This window comes from Syzygium oleosum, unplaced genomic scaffold (assembly GCF_021117445.2).
Source record: "Syzygium oleosum isolate NSW1041296 unplaced genomic scaffold, Sole_v2.1 Sole_v2.01, whole genome shotgun sequence".
NCBI classification, from domain to species: domain Eukaryota; kingdom Viridiplantae; phylum Streptophyta; class Magnoliopsida; order Myrtales; family Myrtaceae; genus Syzygium; species Syzygium oleosum.
In genome coordinates this window covers 11,094,248-11,101,420 of record NW_026607485.1, presented here as the reverse complement: position 1 = coordinate 11,101,420, position 7,173 = coordinate 11,094,248, and positions in this window count along the sequence as shown.

Here is a 7,173-nt window from a genome sequence, read left to right as displayed (position 1 = left end):
CGTGTCTTGTTTGGTTTCTAGCTGACCCCAAAAAGGTTAGTGGCGACTCCTAAAATCCTTTAGGCTAAGTTGAAATTTAAAACGAAATTCAACGTCGTGCAGGGTATGGACTTGGGAGAGCTTGCGCCTATTTGAGAGCCGTTGGCCTGCCTTAGGCAATGCCCCTACACCTCATCCCTTGTTCCCCCGACCGCATCAGAAAACTTTGGGAGGGTCACGACAATTCAAAAGAAAACAAATACACCCAACTCTCAAATTTGCTTCCTTAATAACAAATGCAAAGCCTTAATGTAATGAAATTCCACAACCGATTCAACCTAATAATGAGGTGAGAACTTTCATTATCGAGATTTGAGTTTTGCCAGCAAATGGGCGAGAGCGCGCACGCGACGCGCATTGTGCATGGCGGTATATACCATTTGGGTTAAAAAGGTGTTCTTACTTTTCAAGCGGTTTTGCGGGCTCGAGTGGGTAGAAATGTCGACGGCCTCGACCTCAACCTCAACTATCAGTCCTTGCAGCTTGTTAGACAGTTTTAGGCTGAACGCACGAGGTATCGATCGACTTGAAATGCGTTTTGCCGAGAGAGGATCTTCGGAAGTTCTGTTAGGAAAGCTCCGAAGGTAAACAACCCGAGGCTTTACAAACCAACGGACCGTTTTCTTTTCAACCCCTTGGCATCAACAACAACGACAGCGGGTGGGATTTAGCTGATGATTAATTTTTGTTAGGTGATGGAAGCTGAAACTGAATTTAGCTGTTGAGCACAGGGTGTTCGTTCTTATTGTTGCTACATTGAATCGTGTAAAATGGGCTAAGAGTTTCCCTGCTTTTCCCGCCTGAACTTTCTTGAAGTAACATATAGTTGACACCTGATTTTTGGTTCATTTTTCAAATTTTCTTTAAAATCACAAAATTAGGATTAGGAACCTTGGCCAAGCCTAGGAACCTATATCTAAATCAAAAATAAATTTTTTAGAATTTTTCTGTGTTTTTCCTTAATTTCTTTAGGCTAAAACAAGAGAGAAAATCAAGAAAAATATCAAATGGAGTTCAAAAATTCCATAAAAAAAGCCATTAGTCTTATTTTAAATCCAATTTCATCACTGTAACTTCAATTTTTGAAAATTTTAATTGGGGATGTGTTTTTCCAAAATTGGGTAAAATCATGCCCAAATTGAACCAAAAATTCAATTGAATCATTTTTAGGCTATAGTGTCTTCACAAGAAATGATTCTAGGACCTTGAATTGTATATTGTTCTGTCCAATTTTTTAATTTAACAAAATAATTGAAAATCCCTAAAAAAATCAATTGAAAATTAGAGATTTTGATCCCGAATTGGGAATCTTGGTCAATTTGAAATTGTCGAACCAAAAGAGTGGCATTCCTAGGGTTAATCAGTCATAAGTAATCCAATTTTAGCATCAATTTTGCCCAATCAGATCATATGGATACTGAATTGAACAAAAGCCCTATCAACCTAAGTTCAAAATTTGGGAATTTTGGGTTTAATTGTGATAAAAATTAGTGCAAATCCCATATTTGGATGTAAAATGTGCCAAGGAATTCAATTTTGGGATTAAAATTGAAAAATGGGGTCAAAAGAAGGGTTAGTTGGCAAATTTTTACCAACCCGGGTCTGCCGGGTCGGTTGGATCGACCCTACCCGACCCAGGTCGGTCATCCCCTTCACCCGCCCAAACCTACACATGGAAAAGAAGAGAAAAACCTTATCAAACCGCTATTTCACCGACTCAGTCCGATCAATATAACACGTGAAAAATGGATCAGACAACTGAAGAATCTCCAGTTGTCCATCTCGATCCGTTCTAACCGACTTGGAAGCCAGTTGGAGTGAGAAAGTGGCGATAAATCAAGCTAGGAAAAGAGAAGAAATCGTTATCCGGCGCAGGGGAGGTGTTCGAGAGAATTCCAGAGAGAAGAGAGAAAGAGTTAGAGAGAGAAAGAGGCGAATCAAAGAGAGAGAGAGGAGTGGAGATCCCTTGATCGAGTGATCAGCATCTATCAATTGAACAGCGCTGGTGAATCGATCATTCAGGGAAGATCTCCTCCTCAGACGACTAGCACAAACCTGGTTGCGAAGCTCTGAAAATCGAGCTCGACCAGTGAACCTAGAGGCTTCCCGGCGAAGTGGCGACCACAGGTTGAGAGCTCAAGTGTTGGAGAATAGTCCTACGGTGGCCGATTAGCTCGGAGACTCCTATTTGCCTTACGTCGAAGCAAGTAAATTTTGATCTTCATCATAATTTGATATAATTCCAGAAAACGTGTTTGAGCTCAATCTTGTTGATCATGCGATTTCGTTTGTGATTTTGAGCTCTTGGATGTTTAAAATATGTTTCTAATCACAATATTGATTGTTTGTTGCATTCTGGATCATTGAATATGCATCAACCGAGTCGATCGCCATTGGAATACCCTCACCGGAGCTTCCAGATCTGGCCATAGTGTTTCCGATGGTCCGTGGCCGTTCCAAGTTAGTTCAACTTGCTTTCTTATTACTTTGATTGTTGTATGAACGCTAGAGAAGGTTAGGATGATATGTGGAATCATCTGAATGATAGAAAAGCTGGAATAGATCAGTTTCGAGTTAGGATGTTCAGGCTCGGTTTTCACCGGCCTGAAGAGATCTAATGGGGATTTAGTTGACTTAGTTGATTAGAATATGATAAGAGGTTAGCATAGGAGTCAAAATTATGGTCGGAAACTCACTGGAAGGTCGCTGGAGCTTGATTCGAAATGGCGACCTCGAAAACGTTATATCCAGCTCTTGCCCACCAACTGTTCGGTATAATGCCACAAAGAAACACAGTAGAAATAACGCTGTCTTGGCGTCGTGCTTGCCGGAGTGTTGGCCAGTGCCGGCCAAGCCGGTCCAACTCGATCGGACCGGTCTGAATCGGTTCAATCCGGTTCGTTTTCGGCGGGAAAAAAAAATAAAAAAAATAAAAAAAATCGAAAAAATTCATAAAAAATAGAAAATTCAGAAAAGTTCGAAAATTCATAAAAAAATAGAAAATTAGAGAAAATCCAAAAAAAATTAAAAAATTAAAAATCAGAAAATCATATAAAAATGCCAGAAATTCGGAGAAATTAGAAAATTCAAAGAAAATTCATAAAAAATTATAAAGTTCCTGAAATTTCATAAAAATCAGAAAAATTTTCAGAAAATTCATAAAAATTTCCAGAAAATGTAAAAAATAGATTTCAGAAAAGAGAAAATTCTTAGTAAACTTTTTCCAAAAAAAATAAAAAAATAAAGAAATTTCAAAAATTCACAGAATGGCTTAAAAACCTTGTGCCACCCATTTTGAATGAAATTAGAATTTTTTTAAGTGCCTAAATGGCATTTTTAGGAACTCCTTAGTTTAGGGATTAAAAGGGGTTTTTACCCCTAAAAAAACCCTAGAATCACGCAATCAATTGAATGAACAAGCCTTTAGAGCTTTACTAGGGTTTTGAGTGTTTTGATTGATTTTCATTTTAGAGACCATTTTAGGATTGTTTTGTATGATTGAAATTGATTGGGCATTTAATCATTGATTGATTGATTTTTCTTATTAGAATTGTTAGAGTTAGAAGATAGGCCTTGCGAACTCGCGTGACATGTTAGACACATCGTATCATTTTAGGTACCGAAATAGCGTTAGAAATCTCGATTCGGGATTATTAGCGTAACCAAGTCACCATACTCAGAATCTTTGGTTCGCAGAATCGTGGTATTTCTCTCGTATCTCGATTAGGTTTCTAGTCAACCTACCAATAATGACTAGTGGCGACTCTAAATTAAAACTTAGACTAAATGGAAAGATAAAAAATTACAACCCATTGTCACGTGAGGTATGATTTGGGAGAGATCCCCGTTTGTCTAGTGATGGGATGTCTGTGGGACGTTTGGGCGAAATATCCATATTGGACCTTTTTAGCCGCCCATTCAAGGATAGTTTCTCCATTCGTGACAAATATAAGTACCTCCTGAGCGTGCCAAAAGCGCGGTGTGACACATATGCCAAGAAACAATGTGGGTAGGCAGACACGACCAAGATGATGATCACCTTGAATTCTTAGGAATTTAGGAAGGTTGAGCCATGTCGTAAGACACCATTGAATTGTCTCTCGCCATGTGCATATGGCCTGAAAGCGAAGGACAAAAGCATCGGAACATAAGACCAAGCATGCCTTGCATCCATTGCACTCTCTTTGATATAGGGTACGTTTGTTTCGGGAAATTTAAACAAAAATGCTTTTGGAAAAATCATTTTTCGGAAATTTTTTTTCCTATTTTTCAGGTTAGGGAATTCATTATCCTAATTTTAAGTATGCATATTTTCTTTAGGGTGCGTTTGTTTTGGTGAAATTATTTTCCGGGAAAGTGTTTTCCGCACTTTCATCCGTTTGGTTGTCCGAAAATGATTTGGTCAACTGAAAATACTTTCTAGTCAAGGAAACCATTCAAGTATAAATTTAGGAAAGTGAATTCCCTATTTAAGAAGGTAAAACACTTTCCGGAATTAATTATCTTAAATTTATTAATATTTTATTTTCTTTTTCTTTTTTCTTTTTTTATCCTTTTCTTTTTTTTTTCTTTTACCTTCTTCCTCCCTCCGCTAGTCGTCAGCCTTGGTGGCGGCCGGCGACCGGCCACAAGCGTGGGCTGGAGATGGCTGGCCTCAGGCGAGGCCGAGCTCGCTAGATCCTGGCGAGCTAGAGTCTCGCTAGCCTCAACGCGGCGAGGTCAAGTCACGTCGGGATCTGGCAAGCTCGAGCTCGCCGGTGTTGCGCGAGGCTCGACCTCGCCCGAGGCCGGCAAGCTTGAGGCTCGGCAAATCCAAGCGAGCTAGGGCTCAGCCAAGGCCAGCGAGCTCGAGTTCGGTCGATCCTGGTGAGCTCGCGGCTCGCTAGATCCAGGCGAGCTTGGGCTCGTTGCTCACCCTAGGCCGATGAGCTCGAGCTCGCCTGGGGTCGTTGCCGGGGTGTCGTCGGTCGGTCGTGGCGAAGGAAGGAGGAGAAAGAAAAGGAAAGGGAAGAAAAAAGAAAAGGAAAGAAAAAAAATTAAAAATTCGATTTTTTTAAAAAAGATATTAAAAATAATTAAAAATTCGATTTTTTAATATAAAATAATCAAAATACAAAATAATTAAAAATTTTGATTTTTTTGTCTGAGATAAAGTCATGAGATGGAAATCATTTCCAATAAAATCCAAATGTCAAAAAACGATTCTAATTACATATTACCAAACGAAGGAAAACTAACCGTTTTCTTGGAAAATGCTTTCCAGAAAATCATTTTCCTTTATCGTTAAGTTTTCCGCAAAATAAACGCACCAATTTTAAATGGATTTCCGTTTACTGATCATTTTTCGCAAACTAAACATGTGAAAGTTCAAAAAACTAATTTGCTGAAATTTTTTCACTCAAACACACCCTAGAGCCGAATCACTTTCCCATAAAGTGATTTACCATATGGAAATTGTGAAAGAATATTTAATCTTTGGCTTGCTGTAACTTGTCACAAGGGGAATATTCGTTTGAATCTATGACGGGGGGCATGGGTCGTCAACGAACCTTTTAAACTCGATTCTGCGAATGAAGGTGTGAGTGCCTAGAGTCCCATGAACCTACACAACTCACTTTATCTGAATCCGATTCTCTACACAACCCAATGTAGGCAGATCGGCCACTCGTCGTCCTTCTAATCAGGTGCAACTGTGACGAGGGTGTCTAAAGAGGATCACTATCGGCAGATCGCTACGCGCGCACGTTAAATCCTTAGCAACTTTCGTCGCGATGACACAAGATTTCACTCGCGTTTCATTTGGTTGCGCCTCTCTAATCGAAGTTCTTGATGTCGTCCTGATCCAAAAGAGCTCGTGCGTTGTCCTTTCAATCGAAATTGGGAACTGTTCTGACGCTCGCGCCTAATCGTGGAAAATAAAGCGAACACTGCTCGCTTTGACTTGGTCCCTCCGCGACCGTGAGCGGTGGGGGGCTGGGGACCTCCCCCCCTCCTCCCCTCTGGGCCCCATCCGACGACGAGGGGGGCCCCCTCGCACCGACCCGGCGACCATCATGTGGCCGTGGTTGGTCCTTAACCTTCGTCATTCCTCTCTCAAGTCATTTGTGCTTTTCCTTTCTTTTGGAAATTACTAGATTTTGAATCGGATTCATGAACAACGTGCGACTGGGGACACACTTAGCACACCGAGCACAGTGTGTCTGCGATTCCGAGTCATTTTGCATGTGGTGCTCACGTTGAAAAAGTTGCGACCCCAGCCCGCTGGATGTTGACGACACTTGCTCAGCGTGATCGCATCGAGGGAGAGTCGGGCCCCCTTCTTGCCACTCGGTCGCGACCTGATCCCTAATTCGAGCTTGATACATTAGAATCCTCCAAGTTAGGAGTGAGCAACATGGACCGATTGAATCGGGAATCGCTCGGACTGGACCGGACCGACTGGTTCTAGGCGGTTCCCTGGGGCGTCAGTCTGATCCCCGGTTACATAAAATTGGAACTAGTGATTTTGGGTCCAGTCTCCGATTTCAAAAGGGAACTGGACGGATGATTTTTATTTTTATTTTTTTATTTCTCGCGCAAATTTCTTTCCTTTCCCTTCTCACGTGTCCAGCTTGAAGGGACATATCGAGAACCGAAACAGAACGATCACACAGAAAACAGAGAAAATAGACGATGCACGAATTTACCCAGGTTCACCCTCGATTAGGGTTACGTCCTGCAAAGAGATTTCAATATGTTTTTCGGTTTACAGCCACTCAACTCGTTACAATGATCAGAAAAACGAGCAAAATATATATATGCACCAAACGGGCCCAAAACCTAAACCTATATGAAATCTCTTAATCTCGCACTATACGGCCCAGCCCAAATCCGTTGAGGTTTCGGGGGCGCTGCCCTCGAGCCCCCGCCCGCTCACCGGCGAGCGGGGCGGCCGTCCGCCGACCGGGCAATGGAACCCCGTCGGGGGCGCCGCCCGAACCCCGCCCGCACCGGGCGGGGGCACCGTGTCGGGCGCCGCCCGAACCCTCGCATTCCGCACGCATGGGTCACATGTCGTCGGACAACACTCGGCTTCCCTAAGCTCACGTGGGCGTACCGGGTGTGAGAAACAAGGGTCCCCGAAGTATTCGCCAA